General features: G+C 50.7%; 1 non-coding gene across 1 annotated transcript; it reads right to left on the reverse strand.

Annotated features, from left to right (window-relative positions):
- Positions 1-4,578: 4,578 nt before the first annotated feature.
- LOC136588855 (U6 spliceosomal RNA) lies at positions 4,579-4,685 on the reverse strand. The gene has a single exon (XR_010787660.1). It is a non-coding gene; the product is annotated as a U6 spliceosomal RNA (small nuclear RNA).
- Positions 4,686-6,421: the final 1,736 nt, after the last annotated feature.

Raw genomic sequence — 6,421 nt, forward strand, 5'->3', positions numbered from 1 at the left:
TTACCTCAGAGCTGATAGCTGACCTGTTATCTCACAGCTGACTGCCTGCATGCAGTGGTTACCTCAGAGCTGATAGGTGACCAGTTATCTCACAGCTGACTGCCTGCATGCAGTGGTTACCTCAGAGCTGATAGCTGACCAGTTATCTCACAGCTGACTGCCTGCATGCAGTAGTTACCTCAGAGCTGATAGCTGACCAGTTATCTCACAGCTGACTGCCTGCATGCAGTGGTTACCTCAGAGCTGATAGGTGACCAGTTATCTCACCGCTGACTGCCTGCATGCAGTGGTTACCTCAGAGCTCATAGCTGACCAGTTATCTCACAGCTGACTGCCTGCATGCAGTGGTTACCTCAGAGCTGATAGGTGACCAGTTATCTCACCGCTGACTGCCTGCATGCAGTGGTTACCTCAGAGCTGATAGCTGACCAGTTATCTCACAGCTGACTGCCTGCATGCAGTAGTTACCTCAGAGCTGATAGCTGACCAGTTATCTCACAGCTGACTGCCTGCATGCAGTGGTTACCTCAGAGCTGATAGGTGACCAGTTATCTCACCGCTGACTGCCTGCATGCAGTGGTTACCTCAGAGCTGACAGCTGACCAGTTATCTCACCGCTGACTGCCTGCATGCAGTAGTTATCTCACAGCTGATAGGTGACCAGTTATCTCACCGCTGACTGCCTGCATGCAGTAGTTACCTCAGAGCTGATAGGTGACCAGTTATCTCACAGCTGACTGCCTGCATGCAGTGGTTACCTCAGAGCTGATAGCTGACCAGTTATCTCACAGCTGACTGCCTGCATGCAGTAGTTACCTCAGAGCTGATAGCTGACCAGTTATCTCACAGCTGACTGCCTGCATGCAGTGGTTACCTCAGAGCTGACAGCTGACCAGTTATCTCACCGCTGACAGATACCAAGCAGTGGTTAGAGCTGACAGTCTGCATGCAGTGGTCACCTCAGAGCTCAGTTACCTCAGAGTTCAACAGCCTAGTAAGGGTTATCACTAACACATTTAAAACTGACCCATCTACCTTAGGGGGCGCTCACACGACGGCCCCGATGCCCCGCACCCTGTGAGCCAAAGCCAGGAGCAGAGAGGAAGCATAATGGAAAGATTCCCATGTCCTCCCCATAATAGACCCGCTCCTGGCTCCGGCCCGCCAAAAACTGAACACAAAAACCGCCGTGCGAAATCACTCCCAACTGGTACACAAGCTAAACCCTTCTATACACAGGTGCCAGTGACCAGGGGTACCACCTGGTAACCGGGGGTCTCACCACTTGTACAGCTTCACCTGTACCCTGCCATTACAGCAGCACAGGACTTGGCAGAGGGACCGTAGCCATCTTGTCGAGCTTCACCCGTACCCTGCACGCACAGCAGTACAGGACTTGGTGTTGGCATCTGGTGGCACTGTTCCTGCTGGCATTGGCATCTGCTGGGCGCTGTTCCCGCTGCCAGGTTTCAGTCGCCTCCGATCGGATGAAGGTAAAGGCAGCCTCTGCGTTTGCTTCGCTGGTAATTTTCTACTGACAAGTCCTCCTCAGATACAAGCGTTCCCACAATGTCCTCTGCAGCTCCTCCTGGCCGGCACTGCTGACAAGTTCTAAGCTGAAGCGCAGGGGATTCCAGAAATCTGTGAAACTGTTCCTAACTGACCACTTCATCCTCGCTGACGATCAGGCGCTGCAGAAAGTCCTTCATCTTCACAGAGGGTCTGAAGCTGTGACAGGAATTGTGAGGGGAGCTGACAGGAATTGTGACAGGACCAGGGAGCTGTCACCGGGATGCTGCTTCCTTTCCAGCTGATGATGGCCCACATCTCTGCACCTCCATATATCACTGCTGCTCCTCTCAGCATATTCCTCTGGACCAATCACCAGCCACTATCAGGCCACCAGATTCTGCCTGACAACCACAGGCATTTCCCGCCATTTTTCTTCAGCCAATCATGTGCTGCTGCCAACCAGTCCATCACTGGGCAGAACTCACTCCCTTCCATCTCATCTGACCCAGTAATGACCTTTGTAACATATCATGGTTAACCAGAAAACCTTCTCCATAGAAGGTGACATATCATCCATCCATCATGTATATAAAGCTCCCAGATCCCATGAGGCTTTCCCTCCTAACTGTCCCTCAAGCCTTACAAGGGGGTCACAGGAATGTCCCACAACATTGTCACACTTCCGTGGCTGCCAGGTCAAATTTATCACCAAGATAACATGTATGGGACCATCTGGGAGACCAACTTCTACAACCTACAACTTTGCATGATCTAAAGGTTCAGTTACATAGCAAATATGGAGCAATATGCCACAGGATACCATACAGAACCTGTATGCCGCCATGCCCGCCAGTATCACATCTGGTATACAAACTAGAGGCAGTGCAACAGGGTACTAGAGCCTCCATGCCCGCCCGTATCACATCTTGTATCCAAGCTAGAGGCAGTGCAACAGGGTACTAGAGCCTCCATGCCCACCCGTATCACATCTGGTATCCAAGCTAGAGGCAGTGCAACAGGGTACTAGAGCCTCCATGCCCACACGTATCACATCTGGTATCCAAGCTAGAGGCAGTGCAACAGGGTACTAGAGCCTCCATGCCCACCCGTATCACATCTGGTATCCAAGCTAGAGGCAGTGCAACAGGGTACTAGAGCCTCGATGCCCACGCGTATCACATCTGGTATCCAAGCTAGAGGCAGTGCAACAGGGTACTAGAGCCTCCATGCCCACGCGTATCACATCTGGTATCCAAGCTAGAGGCAGTGCAACAGGGTACTAGAGCCTCCATGCCCACACGTATCACATCTGGTATCCAAGCTAGAGGCGGTACAACAGGGTACTAGAGCCTCTATGCCTGCCTGTATCACATCTTGTATCCAAGCTAGAAGCGGTACAACAGGGTACTAGAGCCTCCATGCCCGCCTGTATCACATCTTGTATCTAAGCTAGAGGCGGTACAACAGGGTACTGGAGTCTTCGTACAAGGCATCAGTTTTCCGCAATAAGGGCGCCCACCCACTGGCGATTTTTTTTTCTTTGCGTTTTGCGTTTTTCCTGCAGAGCCATTAGAATTGAATGTACTCCTGTCCACTGGCGTTTTGCGTTGCGTTGCATTGCGTTGCGTTTTTTAACATAGGAACTGTCAGTTGCATATGTGTCCTTATTTTTCTCCTAATGCACCCATGAAAGTCAATGGAAAATAATGGAAAAGCCGCGAAAACGCGGCGAAAAACGCGGCAAAAACGCCGCGAATACGCGGCGTTTTTCACGCACGAAAATCGCAAACGCCAGTGGGTGGGCGCCCTAAGGCCTCCTTCCCACGAGCGTGACGGGCTCCGCCGCGTAATATTACGCAGTGAAGCCCGTCACGGCGCCCCCCAGAGCCCCTATACTTACCTGCGGGAGATAGCGTGAAATCGCTTCCCCGCCCACCGCCGCTGCGTCACCGCCCGTCACCGCCCACCGCCGCCGCGTCACCGGCCGTGTCACGTGCGCGGCCGGCCGTGTCACGTGACGCGGCCGGCCGCGTCATACGGCGTCATATGACGCGCGGCGGTGGGCGGGAAAGCGTTTTTTCACGCTATCTCCCGCTGGTTACAGCGGGAGATAGCGTGAACGGACGGCTTCCATTGACTGCAATGGAAGCCGTCAGTGCGTACAGCCCGTCCTCACCCGCAGAAAATAGAGCATGCTGCGGGTGAGGACGGGAGAAATCGCGGTGCGTAATTCCGCGGTGGAATTACGCATCGTGAGCATTGTGCTATTAGGTTCAATAGAACCTAATAGCTGCGGGCAACGCAGCGGATTTTCGCCGCGAAATACGCAGCGGAAATCCGTTTGTGGGAAGGAGGCCTAAGGGTGGTTTCACACAGGCAAGAAAATCGTGCGATTTTCGCCTGATGCGATAGTCAGTAAAAAAGCAGATTATGAAACCAACGGTTTCCTTCCCATCTGCGATGTTTTCACTGATGTGATGTTGAGAGAACAAAAAATAACGGCTGCTCTATCTTTCTGCGATGTGCGATTCTTTTTATCTCCCGGGTTTCGCTATGGAGCCGCTCCTTTTTATCGCCTCGCAATGCAACAAGATTGTGTTGCGATGCAATTTTGATAATGGAAAGTCCTATTCATTTTCGCAATAAAAAATTGTACATTTTTTATCGCGCAATTTTATTGTGGCCGTCAGCACTGCGATGGGAGATTATTCTAAAAAAAAAGCATTGCTGGCAACCAAATATTGCAGACACAAAATAGGGGGTCGCCCGTGTGAAAGTCGCCTAAATGATCCTTTTACTCCGATATTGTAATCACTCACTTATAACAACGTTACAATCACACAGACAAAAGTGTCATCCCACAACTTCTGGGGGGGGTTACACTGTACGTGGTTATGGCGCCTCGGGTACATTTGCTGTATGCCTGTAGTCACATGGCACAAAAAATACACCTTTTAGTGGTGGCACCGTGAGACAATTATTATTATTACTCCAAGTTAAAACCTATAAGGAGAAAAAAATGTTATGTTAGAATTTTTTTTTTAATTCTAATTGAAGAATCGGTGCAAAAATATGGAACGCCTCACGAATTTGCGTGTCATCCTTGCGCAGGGGCCATGCTAATCTTCTCTGTATCGTTCCAATTTTAGTATATGTGCTGCCGAAGCAAGCACGATACTGCAGACAGCCCCGGCGGAATTTAAGGTCCCGCGGGAGAGAAGTTCTTACATTGTGGAGAGATTACTTTTATAAATTAAAAATAATGTATCCTGCTGTGATATTTTACCTAATATGTCATGCCTGTAATAATAAAACCCATTAATATAGAATATTTTGGCCAAACTGAAGAGCATTTTGTGACAATGTTATATGCAAATGAGAACAAGCCGCAGTGCATGCTGGGAAGAATGCTGGTCTCGGAATACGGACCTTGTACCACAGAAGGCGCAGCTGGTGTGGAATGTACTGCGGATGACTGCAGCGTTCTGCTTCCATCAGGAGAGCAGCTGCTCACTGCTGCACCACTGGCTGACGGTCACATTATGACGTGATTGCCGGCGCACGCCTACTGCTGCTGGACGTGGCGCTATAGCATTAGGGCTGGGCGTGCATTAGTGCAGCGCCTTCTGCCCACCGGTCTGCCCTGGCCGGAGTACAGCGATGCGTGCCCTTACCTATCAGCTGACAAGTGTGCTCGGCCGCACACAAGAGGGGGTCACAGGAATGTCCCACAACATTGTCACACTTCCGTGGCTGCCAGGTCAAATTTATCACCAAGATAACATGTATGGGACCATCTGGGAGACCAACTTCTACAACCTACAACTTTGCATGATCTAAAGGTTCAGTTACATAGCAAATATGGATCAATATGCCACAGGATACCATACAGAACCTGTATGCTGCCATGCCCGCCAGTATCACATCTGGTATACAAACTAGAGGCAGTGCAACAGGGTACTAGAGCCTCCATGCCCACCCGTATCACATCTGGTATCCAAGCTAGAGGCAGTGCAACAGAGTACTAGAGCCTCCATGCCCACCCGTATCACATCTGGTATCCAAGCTAGAGGCAGTGCAACAGGGTACTAGAGCCTCCATGCCCACCCGTATCACATCTTGTATCCAAGCTACAGGATGTACAACAGGGTACTAGAGCCTCCATGCCTGCCTGTATCACATCTTGTATCCAAGCTAGAGGTGGTACAACAGGGTACTAGAGCCTCCATGCCTGTCTGTATCACATCTTGTATCCAAGCTAGAGGCAGTACAACAGGGTACTAGAGCCTCCATGCCCACCCGTATCACATCTGGTATCCAAGCTAGAGGCAGTGCAACAGGGTACTAGAGCCTCCATGCCCACCCGTATCACATCTTGTATCTAAGCTACAGGTGGTACAACAGGGTACTAGAGCCTCCATGCCTGTCTGTATCACATCTTGTATCCAAGCTAGAGGCAGTACAACAGGGTACTAGAGCCTCCATGCCCACCCGTATCACATCTGGTATCCAAGCTAGAGGCAGTGCAACAGGGTACTAGAGCCTCCATGCACACCCGTATCACATCTTGTATCCAAGCTACAGGTGGTACAACAGGGTACTAGAGCCTCCATGCCTGCCTGTATCACATCTTGTATCCAAGCTAGAGGTGGTACAACAGGGTACTAGAGCCTCCATGCCTGTCTGTATCACATCTTGTATCCAAGCTAGATGCAGTACAACAGGGTACTAGAGCCTCCATGCCCACCCGTATCACATCTGGTATCCAAGCTAGAGGCAGTGCAACAGGGTACTAGAGCCTCCATGCCCACCCGTATCACATCTTGTATCCAAGCTACAGGTGGTACAACAGGATACTAGAGCCTCCATGCCTGCCTGTATCACATCTTGTATCCAAGCTACAGGTGGT

This window comes from Eleutherodactylus coqui, chromosome 13 (genome assembly GCF_035609145.1).
Source record: "Eleutherodactylus coqui strain aEleCoq1 chromosome 13, aEleCoq1.hap1, whole genome shotgun sequence".
Lineage (NCBI taxonomy): Eukaryota > Metazoa > Chordata > Amphibia > Anura > Eleutherodactylidae > Eleutherodactylus > Eleutherodactylus coqui.